This window comes from Sinocyclocheilus anshuiensis, unplaced genomic scaffold (genome assembly GCF_001515605.1).
Source record: "Sinocyclocheilus anshuiensis isolate Anshui unplaced genomic scaffold, SAMN03320099.WGS_v1.1 scaffold538, whole genome shotgun sequence".
Taxonomy (NCBI): domain Eukaryota; kingdom Metazoa; phylum Chordata; class Actinopteri; order Cypriniformes; family Cyprinidae; genus Sinocyclocheilus; species Sinocyclocheilus anshuiensis.
The window spans coordinates 452,157-477,891 of NW_015544166.1; the positions used below are offsets into that span (position 1 = coordinate 452,157).

Below are 25,735 nucleotides of genomic sequence, written 5' to 3' on the forward strand. Positions count from 1 at the left end.
AGAGGTTGTGGCCTAATGGTTAGAGAGTTGGACTCGTAACCTAAAGGTTGCGAGTTCGAGTCTCGTACTGGCAGGGATTGTAGGCGGGGGGAGTGAATGTACAGCGCTCTCTCCCACCTTCAATACCACGACTGAGGTGCCCTTGAGCAAGGCACCGAACCCCCAACTGCTCTCTGGGCGCCGCAGCATAAATGGCTGCCCACTGCTCTGGGTGTGTGTTCACGGTGTGTGTGTGTTCACTGCTGTGTGTGTGCACTTTGGATGGGTAAATGCAGAGCACTAATTCCTAGTATGGGTAACCATACTTGGCCACATGTCACGTCATTCACTCACTCACTCACGTCACTCACCATTTCATCAGCGGTGTTACAGATTAATCGCCAAAGGGGTTCTCAAAAGCTGGGCGCATGAAATTATCTTTTATTCCTGAATTGCTATTAAAGAGAAAAAGCAGAATATGTTATGACCACAGGGCTTTGAGAGCATACAGGAAGATTTCAACAGAAGACACACGGCACAAGGTCACTGATGAGTGTGTGTGGGCTACACTTTTAGTTCACTCGCAGTGACACATTTGATCACACTGCCAGTTAAACACTTCTTAATTTAAACTCTCTGTTTCTCACAAGTACACACCCACACACAAATAAAAGGTCAATAAAAAGCAGAAAGGTCACATCATGGTGTCATGACCCTCTTCAACCATCCGCTCCAATGGTTGAAAGCTAGTTGCTTTCACAGCTCCTCTAACACACTGCCATCAAATTTCAATTTTGAATTTTAATTTCACAACAGTTGTGAGGGAGAACTAGCAGGTCAGTGGCTGTAAGAGTCCTCTGTACTGTGTGAATTCAGCCCAATGGCTGTGCTTCACATCGAGAGGCAGTTTGACAGCTTTGAGTATCTCTCTCTCTTTCTCATCAGAGGCTGATATACTCTCTTCTAAAAGACTGATTCGTAATGTCTGTCATCAAAATAGACAAAAGCTATGTAGACGCTTAGTGCGAACATGAACGTTGTCAGTTGTAAGTCTTTGAAAATGACGCATATTTCAAATGCAGCCTGAACTTCTTTTAACTCAGAGACTTGGTCTTGCGCAATTGTGTGCGCATCATTTTTTACAACTGCGTACAATTGTGTTCATAAATTTACACAACCACTGCAAATTCTGTATAATTATTTTAAAAAATAGGAAGGATCATATAGATAGATGAGCATGTTTTCTCTTTCTAATCTCTATCAGCCAAGAGGAACACAGGGAACATCATTCTCCAGCATCTTGCACTGTCAGAACGGGCAGCGAGATTATCAGAACCACTTACAGCTAAATTAATCACAGTTGGGCTTCAACACAGATAAACATACATACATCCGGCGCAATGCAGTGCAAGGCGTTGTTTAAATAGCAAATGCATTTGCGCCATGGGCGTGCTGGTCTGAAAACGAGGTCTGTTCAGGCGCATTGCTGGCGCGTTGCTATTTTGAGGCAACTGAAATAGACTGCGCCATTGGCCAACAAAAACCTGGTCTAAAGTCTGGCTCAATATTTTTTCTTTGTTATTAAAGAGCGCGTTAGTAATATGCGCCTATAGGTGGGTGCACAACGCGCGTACACTTTGCTTATTAGACACAGGGACGCGCAGCAGCACACAAACATTTTTAAAAATGAAAAATTACATTCCGCCATGTAAATAGCGAACCCGTCATGGCGCGAGAGCAACTGGCTTTTAGAAAGAATGGGAGATGACACTCTGATTGGTTTATTGCACGTTAAGCCCAAAAAACACCCTTTACTCATTAAGAGAATAGGGACAACCCATTTAGACCATGCGCCCGGGTGCGCCGACCGTTTTCCCACCGTTAAATTAGCAAAAGTGGATTCAGACACGCCCTGAGTGCACCTGCGCCGCGCACTTTAGACCATGCACTTAGATCGTTAAAATAGGGCCCAATGACTTCTTGTGGTCATTTAACAGGTTATTTTTCTGTTTTCTGATCTGAATATCAGAGATATTTGTTATTCAAATCAGTTTAGCCAAATGCCACTAAATTTACATTGAAGTTGACTGAATAGGCTTAAACCAGTTATGACAGGTTTATATTGTGTTTCTCTTTCCTGCAACTTGAGTGAGAAAGCACACACTTGAGAATAAAGTCATGCAGTAATAGCTCAGCTGTATTACAGTGGTTGTTTATGTGTGTGTGTATGTGTGAATATAGCTGATAAAGCATCAAGAGGATTTTCTGTCCCCACTACAGCTCAAGAGCTCCTACTGTCCACATTCAAGCACACAAAAGAACACATTTCACTGTGTCATTCTGCTTTTCTACAAAGGCTAATTAAATGTTTAACAAATTTAATTATGCATTGTCCTCTGCCAGGCAGATGCAGATCAAGAATCAATTCTTGACCAGAAAGCCTTGTTAAACAGAGATTAAATCAGGTAAAACAATTGTTGTAATGTCTGAAAACACATTTTCAAATAATACACTACAGCTCTGCTCCAAGACCTACTGTAGTAAGCTGTCTGCATAGACAGCTACCTTCTAAGGCAGCATCTTAACCAAAATGGAACCTCATAAGTGATCCACATTCAAAATACTCTGTATTTTAATGCTTAAAATGGGATTCTTACAAATTCTACTGGGATCAAATCATTCCAATTAATATGTTGCTAAGCTAACTAACTAAAACCCTAATAATATGCATAAACTACATAGCAGATACAAATATTGAGTTATATGATTTAGTTTTGGATTAAATGGATTCAATCTTGAATTTTGTATTGATCACTAAGTGTGTTGCAGTGCTTTCTGGGAGAGTTTTCATCACAAAGGTTTCTTGAATGATTGTGCCTTAGATTTTGACTAAAAGAACGCATCATCATTTTGCAGTCATTAGGTAGGCAGCTCCCTCGTTTTTAGGATAGAGCTTTTATCTGCAGAATAGAATAGAATAGAATAGAATAGAATGTCTTACGACTGCATGCCTATGCTGCCTAAAACATCTATCTAGGATGATCACTATGTTGGAACTGACTTTATACAGTGGGTACGGAAAGTATTCAGACCCCCTTCAATTTTTCACTCTTTGTTATATTGCAGCCATTTGCTAAAATCATTTAAGTTAATTTTTTTTCCTCATTAATGTACACACAGCACCCCATATTGACAGAAAAACACAGAATTGTTGACATTTTTGCAGATTTATTAAAAAAGAAAAACTGAAATATCACATGGTCCTAAGTATTCAGACCCTTTGCTGTGACACTCATATATTTAACTCAGGTGCTGTCCATTTCTTCTGATCATCCTTGAGATGGTTCTACACCTTCATTTGAGTCCAGCTGTGTTTGATTATACTGATTGGACTTGATTAGGAAAGCCACACACCTGTCTATATAAGACCTTACAGCTCACAGTGCATGTCAGAGCAAATGAGAATCATGAGGTCAAAGGAACTGCCTGAAGAGCTCAGCAGTGATTAATTTTTCCATGGCTTATTGCATTTAACAGAATAGAATAGAATAGAATAGAATGTCTTACGACTGCATGCCTATGCTGCCTAAAACATCTATCTAGGATGATCACTATGTTGGAACTGACTTTATACAGTGGGTACGGAAAGTATTCAGACCCCCTTCAATTTTTCACTCTTTGTTATATTGCAGCCATTTGCTAAAATCATTTAAGTTAATTTTTTTTCCTCATTAATGTACACACAGCACCCCATATTGACAGAAAAACACAGAATTGTTGACATTTTTGCAGATTTATTAAAAAAGAAAAACTGAAATATCACATGGTCCTAAGTATTCAGACCCTTTGCTGTGACACTCATATATTTAACTCAGGTGCTGTCCATTTCTTCTGATCATCCTTGAGATGGTTCTACACCTTCATTTGAGTCCAGCTGTGTTTGATTATACTGATTGGACTTGATTAGGAAAGCCACACACCTGTCTTATATAGACAGGTGTGTGGCTTTCCTAAACAAGTCCAATCAGTATAATCAAACACAGCTGGACTCAAATGAAGGTGTAGAACCATTTTATGACTATTTCAATGCTGCCTAAAACTTTTGTCTAGGTAGGCAGCTCACTATGTTTTGGAACAGAACTTTATATGTAATAGAATAGAATATCTATTTGTCTTACGACTGTTTCTATGCTGCCAAAAAATATGTCTGGGCAGACAGCTCACTAGGTTTTGGAACATAACTTATATATAGAATAGAATAGAATATCTATTTGTCTTATGACTGTGTTTCGATGCTGCCTAAAAATTCTGTCTAGGTAGGCAGCTCACTAGATTTTTGGAACAGATCTTATGTATGCAATAGAATAGAACAGAATCGAAAAGAATAGAACAGAGCAGAACAGAAAATAATATTTATTTGTCATACCACTGCATGTCTATGCTGTTTAAAAATGCTGTCTATGCAGGCAACTCACGGTTTTATATATGTAATGGAGAATAGAATAGAATAGAATGTCTATTTGTCGTATGACTGCATGTATATGTTGTCTAAAAATGCTATGTAGGCAACTCACTAGTGTTTTTTAATAGAACTTATATATAGAATAGAATAGAATATTTGCCACATTATTCTGGCTAGTTTATTTTTTCAAGCAGCTTGCAGTATATAAAGTCACAATAGAAGCAGCAGAATTTGAAATTAAAGTGAAGATCTCCATGTAGTAACCTGAGGTTAGGTTTCTTGCTAAATGAGGACAGCTCAATGACCAGCCCTTTCAGGGTTTGAACCTACAACTTTTCAGTTACAAGCTCAGGTTATTAACCCCTGGGTGACTTCTCCTTATGAACAGACACTTCATCAATGGTGCCTTATGTTGAGATTTAAATGCAGCTAGATGCAAATGATCCCTCATCAGTCTCTTCCTTTCTCCCAGGGGAACCAGAGGCACACCTGAATGGGCCATAGAGCTTATGATTAAACAGACATGACTAGACTCCTCTCCGCTTGTGCACAGAGCAAATGAGGAGCTCAATTGGCCCATCAGTGTGCCGGAGCCCTCATCAGCTCTGATGGAAGCCCACTTTAGTGATCATCATGAGTGCTGTGTGATGATTTAGCTACCACTAATACAGACTGCTGTGTCATGCTTGCAGAGTTTTGATGCCATGTAGCGCAACAGGTTTTATAACCCACATTTATTGGAAATCAGATTTAATTTGGTACATTTGCATACATAGCTTGGCGGCGGGTTCTATTTTGCGATAGTGACCATATGGTTGTAGATTAGCATTATTTTGAAGTTTTTTGCAGAAAAGATAATGACAAATAAAAAGGCATAAAATAAGTAAGAGAGTCACATGTGACTTATTCACCACCAGTTGAAGACAGACTGCACTTAGCAGCACTAAAGCGCAGTTTGAAATGAAGAAAATAATTAAATCAATCTTTAGGAAAATGCACTGCACACGTCATGTGCCCAAATGGAGCATTGCGGAGTTTGTTGTTGAAGACAGTGGAGAAGAATGTGCACAGTTGTGTCTTTCTAATCCTGCGGGTGCTCAGCATGCAGACAACATGGCCCAAAAGACCAGCTCAGATAAACGAGGGATTGTGGTTGACTGAAAAGAGGACAAACATGACTCTTATAGGATGCACTGAGCACTCTGATGGGGAAGAAAAAGGGCCCATTCACACTCTTCTAAGAGAATAATAAGTCACAAACACAGAGCATGAAACCAACAGAGAGAAAGAGACTTTGCAGAAAAGAGACAACATCATACACAGTGGCCTCAAATAGATAACCTAAGCCACAGTTACAAACATGTGAATTTCACGTGCATTAAATATAAAAGATTTAACCAAGTGGCAACTGTAAACAAATGATGCTAGAGCTTTTCTCGGAACTCATTTGACTATTCTGAGTCATATTATCTGCTCCCAATTGGTATAATTTATTCAATAACCACCTGCAATTCAGTTAAACCAGGCCCTATCTAAACTGATATAGTACTAGATAGAGCCTAATTTGCAAAGGTAAGCGCTACTCTCATAAATAAACGTGCCACTATTGCCACACACATAAAGCAGGCAGTAAACAGAATTGAGTTTAAAAAAAAAGATGTTTATGAACATTTTATAGCAATCCTGGCAGCAGTAATTCATCGAATGCTGATGAAATGCATAAAGACAATTGTGCCATGTAAACTTTATTCAGCAGTTTTTCAGCGGGTATTTGTGCTGTTACATGATATATCCATATCATTTATTTTATGCGCATGAATTGTAGCATATTGTTAGTGAATTATCTTCTTTACACTAAAAAAATCTGTTGCAGGATGAATTTTCAATTAGAAATTGCTTACAAATTTCAGAAATAATTACAAATAAACTGCAAGTAACACGTTGAATTAAACGTGACGTTTTAGAGTAGAATTTTTTTTTTACATTGTATATTTTGTAATTTAGAATTATAAATAACAATTAATATTACTAGAATTATGTTTTATTTACAACTTTACAATGTACGTTTTGTAATGTATAATTAATTTACATTTATAATAATTAATAATGAATATAATTTATAATTAATATTAATTTATTATCTAAATTAATTTTTTTATAAATATTTAGCTTGGTGTGCTTCTGTAATTATTATTTGTTAATAAATGCCACTTGGTTTGATAATGCAATTACTTCAAGCTTGATCTTACTATACTGTAGCTGATGCTAATCAAATAAAAACCCTGAAGTTTGAAGAAAGAGTGAAAATGAGGGCGGCTTGGGACAATTGCATATCAAAGCATGAAGAGAATCCGCCCGTCGGGCATGTGCATATTTATAATAGCCGTATAATTAAGATGAAGAATGCTCAGTATCTTAGAGTAGATGTAAGACAGTACTGCTCTTGTGTGTGTGTGTGTGTGTGTGTGTGTGTGTGACTCCCACACACAGTGCCAATAAAAATCGCTACCTAATATGCTGCCTAAAAATGCTGTCTAGGCGGGCAGCTCACTAGATTGTGGAAAATTACTTTTATGTAGAATAGAACAGAGTTGTCTTATGACTGTGTTTCTATGCAGCCTAAAAATTATGAGGCACCCAGCTCAGTAGGTTTTGGACCAGAACTTATATATAGAATAGAATAAAATAGAATAGTTTTATGACTGTTTCAATGCTGCCTAAAACTTTTGTCTAGGTAGGCAGCTCACTATGTTTTGGAACAGAACTTTATATGTAATAGAATAGAATATCTATTTGTCTTACGACTGTTTCTATGCTGCCAAAACTCTTGTGTGTGTGTGTGTGTGTGTGTGTGTGTGACTCCCACACACAGATGCTGCGATAGTTACAGCCAGACTATGTTTTATCTAAAAGAGCACCATTAACCTTGAGAGCAGAACAACATAATAGACTGTGTGTGCATGTGTGTTCCTGCGTGTGCGTGCGTGTGTGTGTACCTGGGGGCGGATGACTCTCTCGATGTTCCTCAGGGCTGTATCAGGTGAAGGAGGCGAGCAGTCAGGAGTCAGGCCTGTAGAGTCGTCACCATGGTTACCTCGCTCAGCATCACTGACCGACACATGTGAGAAGTGGCCTTCGGTGAGACAAAAAACAGAGAGATTGAGATACATTGAAATGAAAACCACATGATTCATACATTAAAAACAATGAGCCTGAAGTGACCTCTAGGAAAGAATTGGGTTTTTAATACAGAATTGTATTAACGCCATTGATTCTAAAGTCACTGGCCAGAAGTGCTACTTATGGGAAGCGAAAGGGCTTTTGGAAAGAAACTAAATGATGCAGAAATTCCATGAAAGCACTTCCAGCAATAGCTGGAAAAGACTCTGAAGGAGACCTTCAATGCTAATGAAATGGCTGAACACTGAGCATTTAATGCAGAGCCTTTGCACCATTACCTTTAACACTCTAAAATCCAGTGTGTGACACACAGAGGTGAAAGGTTTAATTAATATGTCAGCTTTTGTCAGTGTCATTTAACATAGAAAATAATTTCAACTCTTCCCTTAGTTTGTAAAAACAAACAAAAAAGTGTGTTGCTCTTACATTGTTATCTATGTGTGCTCCATAATGCCAATTCATACTGATGAAAAAACTCAACAAACTGTGCAAACGTGCGCGCACAGACTGAAGACAAGGTAGACGAAAAAAGTTCCAACGTGAGTATTTAATAAGAATCCACATAGAAGAAAGCAGCAAACACAAGAATCACCATCAGATAGAATAAACTCCAGCCAACACCAAGAAAATCCATCAGATAGCAATAAACTCCAGCCAACACCAACAAACTCCATGAGATAGAAATAAACTATAATCAACACCAACTAACTCAATCAGATAGCAATATACTCCAACCAACACAACAAATTCCATCAGATAGAATTAACTCCAACCAACACAACAAACTCCATCAGATAGCAATAAACTCCAACCAACAACAACAAACTCCATCAGATAGTAATAAACTCCAACAAACACCAAGAAAATCCATCAGATAGTAATAACCTCCAACCAACACCAACACAAACCAACAAACTTCATCAGACACCAGCAAACTCCATCAGATAGCAATAAAATCCATCCAACACCAACAAACTCCATCAGACACTATTAAACTGCAGTCAACACCAACAAACTCCATCAGACACTATTAAACTACAGTCAACACAAACAAACTCCATCAGATACCAATAAATTCCAACCAGCACCAACAAATACCAACAAACTCCAACCAACAAACTCAGCCATGTTGGTAAATAATGATTACAAATAGTTTCAAGACCTTTGGTGACATCTTTCTGGTGACAGATGACAATACCAAAAAACACCATAATGTTATTGTTTTTGGAGATATACCAGCGTAGTTACATGATATTCTTGAATTACCTTACAAATAACACAATGCATGAATATGGCAAACATTCAGCTCAATGGTTTTACCATCTGACACCATTACTGTACCATGGTACCACTATTGTACTTTTTAAGGGAAGCATGCCTTGTACAAAGTCATAACTTCTTTTGTATTGTTCTCAATCCTATGAGAAAACAATTATTACCAATATAATTATAATTAACGATGTTGGTAACAAGATCTCATCCCTCAGATCAGTACAACATGCTGTGTGTGTCTGTGTATGTGCGTTTTGGTTTCAAGAAACATAATCTGAAAATAGCACGTGTACTGTACATTATCGTCTGAGCAGATTTCCCTAGAGTGGGATCACTCTCTGTGAACGAGAGATGAAACAGAGGAAAAGAGACAGAAAGAGAGCAGAACGAGGTGAAGGGTGGGTTACATCTGACTCCTCCACCAAATTACTGAGAAAAACCTTTTCCATCAATCACATACAGCTCATACTGTGTGAAAGCCATGCTGTTCAGAAATGGTAACTTCATCCCTTTAGGTGCAATCTCTGTTTCTCCAGTCCTGCATGAAGGAATGCAGAAAACAGTATGGCATGATTATGTTAGCTCTAAATGAGTGACTACCAAGTGAGTCAATAAGCCCTACAGCATCCATGCGGACAAAATCAGAAACAAATCCAAGCTGCATTCATTTATTCAACACCCTCCTCATCTTCCTTTCCTTCTGTTTTTCAAACCAGTTGATTGCCAACTAAAAGGCAAGAGATGAGCAACAAGATTTGCCATAGTTAAAACACTAGAGACTTAAAGCGAAAAGCATAATTTCCCCCTGTATTCCACCGTAACAGTAAACAAGCAGGTAATTAGGCAATAAAACACATCAAATCCAAGCATGCACATATGTTTACTTAGGGACACAACAGTCCCCAAAAGCAATCTTAATCTGACAAACAAAATGGAAAAAAAAAAAGATTTATATTAATTTATTCACCTTTATCATCAGGGTCATTGCAACCTTGTATAATTTTCTTCTATTGAACACAAAAGGAACATTTTGAATACTCCATGTAGAATCAGAGCTTTCCAGATTCAAAAATGATCAAAAAGCACCATAAATATATTATAAAAATAGTTCAAATTATAGATTGGTTCCTCATACTATAGTGCTATGTGGCAACAGACTGAAATTTAAGTCATCATTCACTGAACATCTTCGTCTCCAGTGAGTTGCAAACAGATTATTGATTCAGCGAGTCTGTGAAGTCAAGAAGCAGATCAATCAGTCTGTGAGTGAAATCAGACCATTCACTGTGAAAAAAGGCTGCTGCAATTAGTTATAACAACTTCTAATTTGTTGAGATAACTTAAGTTTCCAACTTAAGTAAACTAAAGTTAACTGAATGTACAATTTTAAATCACTTACTTTTTTAAGTTAAAACAGCACATTATTACTTATTTTAATGTCCAGATTTATGGAAGCCCATTTCCGCCACTGAATAAAAAATTTAAAAAGGAGGTTTTCTCTTACAATTCTGGCTTCTTTTCTCACAATTCTGAGAAATGAAGTCAGAATTATTACATATAAACTCGCAATTGTGAGAAATAAAGTCAAAATTGTGAGATATAAACTCGCAATTGTGAGAAAAAAAGTCACAACTGCGAGATATACACTCGCAATTCTGAGAAAAGTCACAATGCAAGACAAACTTGCAATTCTTTTTTTCGCAATTGTGAATAAATTAATATCACGCAATACTGACTTTATAACTCACAAATGTGAGTTTGTATTCTGTAATTCTGAGAAAAAAAGTCAGAACTGTGAGTTTTTATCTCGCAATTCTGACTTCAAACTCAATTGCGAGTTTATATCTCACAATTCTGAGAAAAAGGTCTGAATCGCGAGTTTATTTCTCACAATTCTGACTTTATAACTCAATTGCGAGTTTATATCTCACAATTCTGAGAAAAAAATCAGAATTGCGAGTTTATTTCTCACAATTTTGTAGATGTAAACTTGCAATTGCGAGAAAAACAGCCAGAATTGTGAGCCCTCCAGGAGAGCTGGGATTTTAAATAAATAATGACTTGTATTTCTATTTGCTTGAAGATATAGAGTGCACAAATTATATGAACCACTTTCGTAATTTATTTAGCAGATTTTTTTAACCTTTTGGAGAAGTTATATTTTAGTATTTATATATTATAATAGTATTTATGAATATTTTTTATTTATTAATAGTTTAATATTTTCTATTTAGCTTTAGTTTACTTTTATAGCAGCTTTAGTTTTAGTCATTTTAGTACATTTCTAATTTTCGTTCCTTACGTTTTTTATCTAATATTTATATTTTATTGCATCTTTATTTCAATTACCAAAAAACATTTTTAGTTTTAGTTTAGTTTTAGCAACATTGTTCTGGAGTTTGACAGTCCCAGTCCTCATTCACTTCCATTATACTGAATAGAGCCAGGATATTCTTCAAAATTTCACCTTGTGTTGAAAGGAACAACATATATTTGCATTTCATGCATTTTCAGAACAACCTAAGGGTGGGTAAATAAGTTGTACTTACACCTAACTTTATATAAAAACAATAGATGACTATGGTATGTCCTCACTTAGTTAGCTAGATAAATGCAAGTCTGGGAAAGACAATGAAAGAAACCATCTGCGTTAAAGCCATTTAAACGGGCCTTGGGTAATCATAGATCATGCTTGATGGTGTTTGTTCCTGTCTTCGCACACATTTGAAACCTTAGCATGTTTCACAATAAACCCACCACTGTGGCTGAGAGATAAGACACTCTTTGCTGAATATTTCAGACTTCACCTCACTCATACACAAGTACTTTAACCAACATATGTCAGCCTTATAGACTTACACTGAAATTGCATGATAAAATTATATTCTGTATTCACGGTGAACGCTGAGCAGACTAATGAATTACAGAAATACCATTAAGTCAGTTGGGTCCACACGGACACACACTTCTACACATAGCTCATTTCTTCCCTTCAAACACCAGTGTCATGAATACTGACGAGCTTGGTTCCTCTAGTATGCAAATGATGGCGGAATATTCATGAACCACTAAACTGAGCGGCGTTAATAATTGAAACAAAATGGCAGACTCAATTGTCGCTTGCACACACGCTTATATTTGTACTTTCTTTATTGATGCCTGTCAGAGTCCCATTTAAAACAATGTTCGCGGTGGATCAAAACACTCGTCCTCGCTGGGGGGATCGTACGAGTGCATGTGAGAAAGAGAGATCCTAACGGAGCTGGTGGGAAAGAGTGTGACTGTCAAAACTGCTCGCAGCTGTTTTTGTGATAACAGCGGGTGGATCTGTGACTGCGGTAGGAAGCTCAGTAGGGCTTGACCCTGTTGGTAATGGGCAGGAAGCCGGGGATGAACTTGACTTGTGTTTTACTTTTTCAGCCATTAGCCATTAACCTCTCTGAGCTGCAGTACTGAGGGAGAAATGAGGCATGTAGGAGCCATGGGAACACAGAGACTCTTCAGACACAGATGCTGAAAGATCAGCAGGCCATTACTCCAACTGCACAGAAATATGGATATCCAAACACATTATTATGTGCAGTTTTGGTGGTACAACTAGCAAATTTAATGATGCAACTGCCAGAGATTCTTGTACTATATTGTACATTTTAGACTGACTGATGGATTTACTGAACAACATCCTGCCTGGACCCGATGGTACTTCCAGTGAATATAAAAGTAAATAAAATAAAACAATAATTAAATACATTATATATATATATATATATATATATATATATATTGTATATATATAAATTGAATTTAATGTATGTTGAATTTATTTATATTGTATTTATGCCCATGTCTTCATTCTCCCCACCACATTGGTCAAAGCACTGATTCAGTATTTCAGTATTTTCATCTCAGTACTTTTTGTTCATGCAATCAAAGTCACTGTGACCTGGTGACCAAAACAGCTTGGTTACCAACAAAATAACTTCTTTTTTTGTTCTACAAAAGAAAGTAAGCCATTCAGGTTTGAAATGACATGACGGTGAGTAAATTATGACAGAATTTATTTATTTAAATTTTTAAAATAAATGAAATTATACTCTAAAAAAGAAACTAAAACTACCAGCAGGCGGCAGTAAATGTCTTTATGAGTCTTTCATTCATTCGGCTGATTCATTCAGGAATTAAGTAAATGGCTCTCTCTATGAATGGGCCTTTGAATCATTGGTTTACATGATTCGTTGAAAACGCGGATTCATTCAAACACCGCTATGTTGCTCAAAGACGCACAACAATTCTGCAGTGACTTTATACGGTAGGTAATATTTTCGTTGGCAAAACTGAACAAAAACACACAATATTGCATTTAAAATACAACAAAATATTAACTTCTTATTTACTGAACTGTTGTATAAAATCACATTTGCACTCATGCTCTTTGTGACAAAAACAGCACTCATGTGATATTGTTCTCGCTGCTCTCGCTACTCGTGTGATATCGATTATCATATGATATATGAGACAAAAACTCATGGGGCATTTTTTTGCCCCAATATCTTGAACTTTAGGGCACAACTGCGTTTATGGAGTTGTTGTCCTGCATCATATTTGTCAACAGTCAACTGTATCAAATATAAGATGACGTACAGATCTGGGGGCGGGGCCAGTGCGTTAACAGCATTAAAATATTTTAATCGTGTTATTTTTTCATAACTAATTAATTAAGTTAACGTGTTAAACTGACAGCCCTAATATATATATATATATATATATATATAAGTGCTGTCAATTGATTAAACAAATTAATTGATAGCACATTTTTTCTGAAATGAATAGCGATTAATCACGATTAATCCCACCTAACATTACTGTTTTTAAATATACTTTTGTATTGCAATAATTTCACATTCAATCTTCAAATTAATGTAGAAACAAAGATATTTTTATATTTTTTAATGGTATCTTTTTTTTATTACTGAAGGCGAGTATGACTGATACCGATACTATGTCTCTATGAAATTGTTTTTTTTCTCTATTTAACCATTGACTATAGCCATACAACATTACAGTATAATTGAGAGCTATCAATTACATTTATTATCTTTTAAAAATACCTTCTAATTTAAGTGAACTTAAAACAATCTTCATATAAACCCATTATAATAAATGTCATATTTAAATGTACCCTTCAGCAAGTAGAAAATATACAGAAATTGAATAAAGTTATCGAACACTAAATTCTAAATTAAATATAGACGAATCCTTTAAGTTACAAAAGCTATTGATTGCCTCTTTTTCTTTTGTTCTTTGATTAACAGACAGGCAGCTGGGTTAGTATGTTATTTTGGCTGCTTTAAGAGCTGCTGTTTCTGATCACTCACCCAGTCACATCAAAGTACATAAACAAAAATTATTTGTTAATATTTATGCCCACTTTGTCTTCTTTCACACCACCATCAACTCACCAATTATTTTTTACATATTTGGATAAACACTTCACACAAAGAAAAACACATACATATGATTTGCTGAGGTATGTTAATGTTGGATAAGAGTGGACTGGAGACAGCTGAACTACTGAGGCCACATACTGGAAAAATGTCTTATATTAGGATCATCACATGCCCGTAATTGAGCACGACTTGTCAAAAAAAAGAGGAAGAAGAAAAGGAGGGGACAGACAGAAGATAGGGACACAGAAGAGATAAATAAACAGGAAAAGACACACCAAAGCAGATGTAACGGGACTTATGCTGAGCCACGTCTTGATTCTTTCCACCTAAATCCTGTTTTTGACAAGCTGTCATTTAATAAATCCTCAGCAAATCCCACACAGTCAGTCTGATCGTGCAACATAACACAATATTGTTGCAAAAGCTGGGTGGAAATGGTAACCTAGATGACACCTAAAGGACAACAGCCAGTTAACTAGTTTCCCACCTTGTTTCCTTTTGCCTGTTGAGTTTAAAAGTTAGCTTTCATGATCATTCTCGATGATACTTTTCATTTTAAACACATATTGCTTTAGTCTTACCAAACATTTCACAACCGCTTTGTTGGTTGCAAGTCATTATTTACCAGTCATGGTTAACATTTTTGCAGACTCACACAGGACATGACCTAGAGAGGTGAACTATGAGCACATATTTCTGTTTCTCTTATTACTTGCACATTCAACTGTGACAGAAATGAGAAAAACTGCAAACTTCGCCTTTAGACAACATGAAATCAAAATGCACTCTAAAGATTTGTCCTTGGAGACCATGAATTCATTCAACCCAACACAGTGATTATCCCGTCATAACGGTGATGTGCAAGCATCTCTATTTATTCTCGGATATACCGGTGCGAGTGTTTTGATTGGTCCTGTGCTTTCCTGCAGTGTTGACTATAATCAGGCAGAGAAAAGAGTCCTGCAAGCTGTGATTTCACGCTTGTGGACACATCGAGAGGCCAAAAATAGAGCTGGTCAAAATCCACAAATCTTCACGCAAACATCAGCACAAGCACCAACAGAGGGTTACAGTACAGTAACACAGGAAATAGTTTCATAAAACACACACACACACACACAGATGAAGTGAAGTCCCGCAGGACTGTGGTGCTACATTAAAAGAGTCGTCTGCGAGATAAACAGCGACTGCGGCTGCATCAGGTGTGAATCACTGGCCTACAGGCAACACGGCTCACTGCGTCTCCATGACAACTTGCAGGTGACTCACCAACCTCTCTGGGTAAGGCTAAAGCTGTTTCCACGACAACCCTAACCCTTACCGCAGGAATGATGCCAGAGGAAAGAACTGCGGCATCCCAGCACTACACTCATCTACCTAAACACTACCACAAGAGGAGGAGGAGGAGGGGGTGCCATGGGGCCCAATGTTCTTATTGGTCTAAAAATAAAGCATGGACAGCTGTTTTGTGAATTATTTCTAATATGCTATAATATAATATGCTAGAATATCCCCAGTAAAAAAGTTACATATTTAAAATACGTTTATTTCATACTAAGAATAGTTCAAAACTATTAACATACTGACATATCGCTTGAGACTTACTGATATAAAAATTATAATTAAACTTTATTTGAAGTACTACTTGTGCACAATGTACATTTCTTATAATGTCACTGTTGATGAGGACTGAATGATCTTTGAACAATATCGGTTTTTAAATGCAAGATATTTAAAGTATACTAGCAATAGTTCCACTTTAGCACAATCAAATATACTTCAGTATATCTTTAGTTGAACTTCAGCACTACTACAGCATAATTAAAGTATATTAAGTACAAAATTAGTTGTTCCAATTTAGCAGACTTTAAGTATACCAGTTTAGTATACTAAGGCTGAGTTGCACCAACAAGGATTAATTTAAGCAAAGTTTAGAGCTAATAAAGGATTTGTTGATCTGGGTTTTATTTTAAATCGAGTTGTGTTGCACCACTTAATTTTAAACTTAGATTAACAAATCGGGGATTCGAATTCTAACCTACGATTAAAACTTCCATCTACGAATAATTTTCTCCACCATGATGGATTCGTCATGTAATTAAACAGCAACAATGCTAATATTCCTTATCCTCTGTCTCTGACATAAGCTTGATTTAATCTAGATTTAAGATTAATCCTTATTGGTGCAATCCACCCTAATAGTACAAATGCAGGGTATTTTTATTAATTACATAAATATGTAAATGTATTTGTAGTATACTTAGCATGAAATAAATGTATTTCAAACACATTTTAGTATATTTATTTTTCACTAGGGATAAGTTATAATGTCCAACTCAGTTCCTGGAGGGACACTTTCCACTGTCTAAACATAATTTAATACACCTGAACCAACTAATGATCGTCTTCAGGATTACTATAAACGTTCAGGCAGGTGTTTTAGAGCTGGTTGGAGCTACACGTGATAATATAATATAATATAATATAATATAATATAATATAATAAGAAATGGTTTGTGAAGCATTTATACATATTTAGACAATAATAACAATCATAATAATAATAATAATTATTATTATTATTGTATCCATTGTAAAATTAGTAGATTGTGAGAAGAGCAAAAATTATTCATAAATATTTACACATTATATTTTTATTTTAATTATAAATTAGTATGATGATTATCATTATTATTATTATTATTATTAATAATAAATTAAGAAGAAGAAGAAGAAGAAGAAGAATGCTATTATTATTATTAGAAGTAGTAATAGTATGTATAGTATGTAAAATGTATTTTGTAAATATGAACAAATTTTGATTTTGATGGCTGCAACACACTCCAAAAAAGTTGGGACAGAGGCATGTTTAACACTGTGTCACATCAACGGTCCTTTTAATTACAATGTTTAATTGTTTAGGAATTGAGGATACTAATTGCAAAAGTTCTGCAAACTAAATTTTTGTCCAATCTCGCTTGAGACAAGACTTCAGATGCTCAGCAGTCTGTGATTGTTGTTGTCTGATTCTCCTTCTCATGATGAGCCATACATTTAGGAGACAGGAGACAGATCTGCTGGCCAGTCTAGCACATTCACTCTGTCTCTATGAAACCACGATGTTGTAGCACATGCAGAATGAGAGCTTGCATTGTCTTGATATAATAACTGTGGACTTCCCATGAAAGACATCATCTTGATGGCAGTATACATCTTTGTACAATCCCAATATATGCCCGTCACCCATGCAGTTTCCTCTGCTGCACCCCCATACCATGACAGATGTTTGCTTTTGCTTCTGTCGCTAATGAAAGTCTGGATGGTCCCATTGGTCTTAGGGACAGAGAACTCAAAATCCATTTTTCCCGGAAACAAGTTGAAATATGGACTGATCTGAGTACAGCACACATTTTCACTGTCTTTTTGACTATCTGAGATGAGCTCTGGCCCAGAGAACCCGGCAGCATCGCTGCATAGAGTAACATATATTCAAGTTGCATTTCTTGATGCAGCAGCAGACTGTGGTAAATGACAATGGTTTTCTGAAGAAATTCTGAGCCCATGTGGCTATATTTAACACCGCAGCATGACGGTTTTTTAATGCAATGCCATCTGAGGGCTCAAAGATCAAGCACATTCAACTGAGGTTTCCTGCCTTCCCCTATATGTACTGTGATTTCTCTGGATTCCCTGAATCTTTTCACAGTATTATGTATTGTAGTTGGAGAAAGACCTATATTATTTGTGATTTTGCATTGAGAAATGTGATTTTTGATTTGTTTGACACTTCTCTCATGAAATTTGGCACAAAGTGATGAGGAAAGACCTAAATTCTTTGCAATTTTGCATTGTGAAATGTGATTCTTGATTTGTTTCTGACACTTCTCTTGTGAAATTTGGCACAAAGTGATAAGCCATGATCCAGCTTTGCTTGCAAAGACTGAGATGCTCCTTTTATACCCAAACATGATACCTTGACCTATTACCAATTCACCTGCTTACTGTGAACTGTTTCAAAACAGTTTAACATGGACACCCTTTTCACTTTTATTTTGCCTCTGTCCCAACTTTTTTGGAATGTGTTGCAGCCGTCAAAAACACAATTTGTTTATATTTACAAAATACATTTACGTTGGTCAGTGAAAACTTTGGAAATCTTTTCTTTGTACTTTTGTCAATTAAATAAAAGTTAAAGAGAATGAACAAATCACAGATTCTTGATTTTATTGCATTTTACAAAATCTTTTCTTTGTACTTTTGTCAATTAAATAAAAGTTAAAAAGAATTAACAAATCACAGATTCTTGATTTTATTGCAATTTACAAAACGTCCCAACTTCTCTGGAATTGGGTTTGTAGTATTAAATAATACATACATATTTATGATGTATGAATTTATGAATTCAATCAACTCCCAAAGAATACAATAAAGTCCTGCCCATTTTCCGTTATTTAATATTTAGTTTGGCCTGGAAATACATCATATAATGAAATAAAAATGGATTGATAATGACGTTTTATATTTACTGAATGGTGCTGAATTTACTGAGGTGCATGAAGCATTTTTTTGACAGGTATGAATGCTGTTTTTTTTTTTTCATTTTAGCTTTCATTTAGTTTTCATTGATTTTTATTTAGTTTTCATTGATTTTATTAGTTTTATCGATTTGAAGTTACTAACCGTTGCGAGGACAGGCGTTGTGGAGGTGGATGTCCAGAGAGCAGGGTTTGCGTGTGACAGCTGTAGCCACTGACTCGTAAGGGTTGTCCTCATCTTCTGGTAAAAACACATCCAGTGATGGAGAATGGGCAATTTCAGCACATCGCTTGTCCTGCACACAAACAACATAACACAAACCAGTCTTTAGACAGACAGATAGCCATCCATGGATGGATGGATGGATGAATAGATAGAATTAAAAAAAATTACACATCAGCTATAAAAAGGCACCATGTTTTTTTCGTGTGAAAAAAACATTCAGCATCCAATTGAGAGCTTCTCTCCGTAAAGATCAACCGTTCTGTCTGACGCGCCAAATGACAGCGATAAACATCCATCCATGACACCCTGCTCTATCATCGTCAATGAAACATTGCCACCACCTCATGCTGCCTGTTTGTCTTCATGGGTGCAACACAGCAGGTGTGTGAGGGCAACCATCCTTCAAAGTAAACATAGCACAGGCCAAGCTGCCCCATTGTCATCGCACTTATTTCCCATGAACCCCATCGATTTCTTCTCAGACGACTATTACTCTACCTGTCAGTCCCAAATCCTGCATCACCCAGCAAGCATTAGACACATCCATCATGCGCCGAGCACAGGGGCAGAGCGATTTATCACACGGGATTGAAAGAAAGACCTTTGTCTCTTTCTCTGTTTCTCTCCTGATTTGTCTACGATACAGCCGTTCAAGTTAATTCCATACAGACACTAAAGATCAGGTCTTGGTTAAGAGTAAATAAAAAACTCACTCTCCATACACACTCAGACAGGGCCTAAAATTAACACTCGGCAAGCGCCAAATGCGAGTAAAAATCGGCGTTGGCGAGTATATGTAACAGTGTCAGTCGCCAGTTGGCGGGTAAAACTTTTACGGAATATAACAATGCAATGTAGTGAGAACAACAGACAGTTTTTAAAGAGATTCGCTGTTTCTAACGTAAGTGAATAAAATCATCTTTTCTGAAGACAAGATCGTGGTGATTAGCTGTTCTGTAAGCGACAAGAGCAAATCAAATTGGATACAAACGGGCTGGTAAGGTCAGAGCAGTGTGATGGTTCACTTGTCCCTAGACACGGTTCTAATAACTTTTACCTGAGAAGATATTGCTGCTTCATTTAGGAGGATTAACTTTTCCCTTCTTTATTCTTCATAACCCGAGAATGTGGTGACACATACGTGGGGTTACGCCGCCTAAACGGTGCTTGTTCGGCTGTACACATACGCTGAGCCGGTTTAGACAGTGCACCAGTAGCGCTTCAATGGACGAAAACACACACAATTGTCAAAATACGTATTTTGGCGAGTTACCTCGTAAACGTAGTCATACATGAGTTATAAAGTCTTAAATGACCGTAAAGAGTTTGGAGAAAATAGAAAATGTGTCAGATCCGCGTCATGTGAATCAGGTTTTAAAGAGACAGCACTGCTTTTAAAGTAAAACCTGCTGAAGTGTGTAATTGATGTAAATCAAAGAACAAAAGAAAAAGAGAAATCACGACTGCTCTAGTCGCTGATTAACTTTTGTAGCTTGAATAAAGATTAATCTGTATAGTTTATGCATATACAATTTATAGTTTATGTGAAGATTGTTTTAAAATCACTTAATATTTCAGAGCCTATTAAATGTTAATTTAATAGTTCAATACTTTAAGTCAATACTTCATTAATAATAGGCTACTTAGTAAAAAGATGCCATTAAAAACATATTTAAAATATACTGTCTTGATGTTGTTTCTACATTAATTTGGAGGTTCAATGTGAAATTATGACAATATAAATATGCAATTAATCATGGTTAATTACAGAAAAATGTGTGATTAATGTTTTTTTTTATCGATTGACAGACAGCACTAATGTTAACCTTTTATAGATTTTAGATTTTAATTTAATTTCAAATTTTATAGGTCCCCCCAGAAAGAGATCGGGTCGGCCCCCACCCCCCTTGGCCCCCTTCAAATTTTCAGTTCGATAATCCGGCCCTCAAATGAAGCTAATTGAATAGCCCTGCTCTAATCCGTTAACATGGGTGTGGAAAAAAATACGCACCACATACGCACTGCAAACAAAGTATGTGTGAAACAGGCGTAACACAATGGCCTGCTCCGTTTGCTGAAAACATGCAAAGGACGAGAATCTCAATGTTTTTTTAGGGACAAAAAAAAGATAAATCAATAAATCTGTTTGTTTGTTTTTTCTTGTAAGTAAAGTAAAGGACAAATTAAAAAATTGTAAATATGTTTAGTCATTGTAGTAGTAATAACTGCCTGTTTTAACAAAAAGAGTTTCATGGCCGGTAAAAAAAATTTTGGGCAGGTAAATTTGATCACATCACCGGCCATTGGCAGATGTGGCAAAAAGTTAGTTTTAAGCCCTGCACTCGGACACAGGTGGTTTAAAACATATATAAATGTGGTTCAGCATGTATTAGTGTGGGTATGAATATTCATAAACACAAAGCTAACTAGCTTCCACTTGTGAATCAAAGGGTTGTGCGAAAAGGAAGATTACAGCAGTGAGCAGGAGTGGTGCTTGCCCGTGCAAAAGTCGCCTCCAAGACCATACATTGTTGTAGGCAGCTGCCAGGGCATTGCTAGATATTTGCTATAGTGTTAATTGTCATTACTACAGCATTACTAGGGTGTCTACTGTGGTTTGTAGGTGGTTACCAGAGTGGTCTGGCTGGTTACTAGTGTATTTCTGCCGATATGCATGCCGATTGTGAGCGGTGCTTGCCCATGCAAGTTTCCTCCATGATGCTAGATTGCTGTGAGTAGGGCATTGCTAGGTGGTTACTATGGTGTTGAAAGTCGTTACTAGGGTGTTTACTGTGGTTTCTAGGGGGTTACTTGAGTGGTCTGGCTTGTTACTAGAGCATTTCTAGGCGATTGTGAGTGATGTCTGCCCAAGCAAGTTGCCTCCATGATACCACATCGTTTAAAGCTGCAGTCCGTAAGTTTTGCCTCTTTGTCGCCATCTCTGTTTGAAAACCTGGAATTGCAGCTGTGTGCGGAATTATCTAGCTTGCGTGGGTTGTGAGTGGGCGCGGCTCCAGTGCTGATGAATCTAATGTTCTGAAGAGTATGTGTGGCAGTCAGTCACCGCACCGTTGTGGATGTTTACTGTACTTCGCAATCACAGATTCTAGCCTACGTCTTGGAATATGACCCAAATAAGAATTTTCACCATATATTGCCATCTGAACAAGTAACAAGTCTGCCACGTTTGTTCTGACCAACTGAGGAAAAAAGCATTACCATAAATCTCAGTTGGTTACTATGGTGTTGATTGTCATTACTAGGGTGTTCCTAGGGTGTTTATTATGATATTTAGGTGGTTACTAGAGTGGTCTGGCAGGTTATTAGGATACTGCTAGGTAATTGTAAGTGGCATTTGTTGCTAGTTGCTAGGGCGTTGCTAGGTGGTTGCTATGATGTTGGTTGTAATTACTAGGGTATTACTAGGGTGTTTATTATGGTTACTAGGGGGTTACTCAAGTGGTCTGGCTGGTTACTAGAGCATTTCTAGGTGATTGTGAGTGGTGCCTGCCCATACAAGTTGCCTCCATGATGCTAGATTGTTTAAGTAGATGCTAGGTCATTGCTTGGTGGTTGCTATGGCGTTGATTGTGATTACTAGGGCATTACTAGGGTGTATATTGTGGTTTTTAAGTGGTTATTAGAGTGGTCTGGCTGGTAACTAGGGCATTGTTACGTGATTGTGAGTGGTGCAGGCACATTCAAAAGATTGCTGTGGGTAGTTGCAGGCCATTTCTAGGGGGTTGCTAGGATGTCTGTTGTGGTTACGAGAGCATTGATAAGGTGTTTACTGCAGTTACTAGCGTGTTGCTAGGTGACTGTGAGTGTTACGTTCCTGCGCAGAAGTCATCTCCATAATGCCAGGGTGTTCTGGTTGATTGCCTGAGGCAAAATTATCAACCGGATTTTGCCATTTCTGGATGATCGCTAGGGTGTTGTTAGGCGATTTTACGTGGTGCTTGCCCATGCAAAGGTTGTCTCCATGACGCTAGATTGTTGTGGGTAGTTGCTAGGGCATTGCTAGGGTGTTTGTTGTGGTTGTTGTGTTAAGTGTCTTCATTGTGTTACAAGGGCATTGCTAGATGATTGTGAGTGGTGTTTGCCTATGCAGAAGTCATTTTTATAATGAAATGGTGATTTTTATGGGTGGTTGCCAGGGTGTTCTCTGTGGTTATTGTTTTACAACTAGTTTTTTTATGTTTTCTGAAGAAATTTTGAGTGACGCTTGGAAAGGTCACTTTCATGATGTTAGGGTATTTTGGGTGGTTGCTAGGTGGTTGATTACAGGCCAAAGTCAAAAAGTCCACCCACAAGTAAGAAGTTACATGCTGAAGTTTAAAATTTAGGGTTAGGAATGTGCCTTCAGATCTTTATCCCATCTCCATTGCCCCTTTCCATGTAAACTATCTGTGCATTTCTCCTCTTCTACCAACTCCTCTAATGATGGTTTTCCCCTCTCTCTTAATTTGTGAAGTCACACTGAACGAAGCTCGTCAGGAAGAACAGAAGCCCTCCAGAGAGCCACACAGAGAAATCAACAGACAGAATATTAGAGAGGTGAGAAAGAGAGAAAGACAGAGAGAGATCAAAGCTACGTTCACAAGAACTTACTTTTGGACTTTATGTGTCAGTTTTAATAGTGTGGTGGGGCAGGAGAGAGGAGTCGGGCACACGTTGAGGAAAATACTTAGAGAGCAGGAAGGAGGGGAAATGGACGGCCTTTGAATCAGTGGTTTCCTGCGTTGTACGCTAGCATGCATACGCTTACACAGGAAACTACCCACTGGCCACATAGATTGAGAAAAAACTACAGCAAAGTTATGGATGACGATTCTCCAGTTATACTGCTGGTGAAATAATATGACGGAAGACAACTTAAATAAATAATGAATAAATAACAAGAATGCTGGTAATAACAATAAACAATATAATAATCTTAATAAAATAAAATATATAATACAATTATAATTAAATATATAATTTTATAATTATGTTTATATTTATTGAAAAACAATAATACTATTTGTCAATGAAGTTTTTGTCAGATTTAGGCCTCTTCTACAGACAATGTTGACAATGTTATAATTAAGCTCGTACACACACAAAGCATAGACTTCACACTTACAATAAAATAGATCAGTACCTGTTTATCTCTTGCGGATCCGGTTTTCTTCACAGTAACTGTAAAAATTTCAACCCTTCGGCGTATGAACAAAATGACCCCACTGCGCCTGACTGTCCGAGGACACTACAACTCTTGTTCTCTCTCTCTGCCTCTCTCTGACAGCAGAGACAGGAACTTCATTTTTTTTTTTTCTGAAAAGGAAGACTGCAAAACAAACAGAAGCGGTTCAGGTCAGTAATTAGCGTGCTGATGCAGGGCTGCAGTTGCTGCACTCGGATCCAAATAGGAAATCTGCCTGGACGGCCCTCAGTCACGTCTGCAATCTTCAGCCGCACATGTGACTGGGGCCTGACAGGCTTTACAGTCGGCTTAACTCCTGTCTTCCTCCCTTTCTCGTTTTCTTCTTTAATCAGCTCTTTTCACTTTATTCCCTTTGGTTTTCTTCACATTTATCCAGAGTTCTGTCACTGCTGTTTCTCAGTTGATACACTATCTGATCTGAATGGCCACTGACATTTCCTGTGCTGTTCTAATCTGAGCTCTGCATATTTTGGAGGAGGACCCCTCAGCATAAAAGGCCCTCAGAGACCTTCTCAGAACAGATAGAGGGATTGATATAAAGCGAGAGAGGGAAGATAAGTTTGGTCATGTGCTTTAGAGGAGGGCTTTGCATGCAGAGATGATACCGGTGGGGGGAAGGAAGTCACAAAAGTTCACTGATACAGACGAGCCTCCAGCTTACACAATTTTGTTGCAATATGCTTCACAGTGAGGCTTCATTATAAACCGAATAAACAATAAGCGGGAAAGCGAAGGTTTATTTGTATAACTCATCCATTAATAAAGCGTTTATGTTGAATCCAGCTTTATGATGGCTGTATATTTATATGCAGTATAACCCGTCCTCACTCCATCTCCTGCATTTGGCTCTAAACGGCTCATAAAATACAAGCAGCCGTTTAGGATTCTTATCCCAGCACTGTTTTCAGAGTAATCTATTAAACACTGCGAGCACAGGCTCCTAAATCACACTGGGCAGTCAGTGAGAGCCTCTAATACAAACTCACACACACATATAAAGCCATGCTGTTCAATTAAAACGGACAATACGCATGAAAAACTTCACTTCCAGGAGCTCTCAATTAGCCATACAGTAATTAGTGGCTTTTGTAAGAGCACAAATTCATTGAGCTGGACAAGACCAATGAAATTACTCCTGTAAAAGCAATGAAATGCAGTAATTTCGGCATAATAGAGATGTTTTATGCAAACTAGGCCTGGATGATAAAACGATCGATATTTATCGATATTTATCAACGGTACACCTTCTTCGATAACGATAGAAAAAATGTTCGATATGGCGCACGTTATAGGCGCGCGGATGGCGGTTATATCCGCGGGCGCTGAGGATAATCTGCGGATCGGGTGGGTCGGGTAATAAAAAAATGCATTCTGATTATTTGCGGGTGGGTCGCGGGTGGATAAAATAAATCATTAATGATGCAAGTA

General features: G+C 37.3%; 1 pseudogene; it reads right to left on the reverse strand.

Annotated features, from left to right (window-relative positions):
• Nucleotides 1-25,735, reverse strand: part of LOC107695855 (ankyrin repeat and sterile alpha motif domain-containing protein 1B-like) — a 192,108-nt pseudogene that overhangs the window by 90,505 nt on the left and 75,868 nt on the right.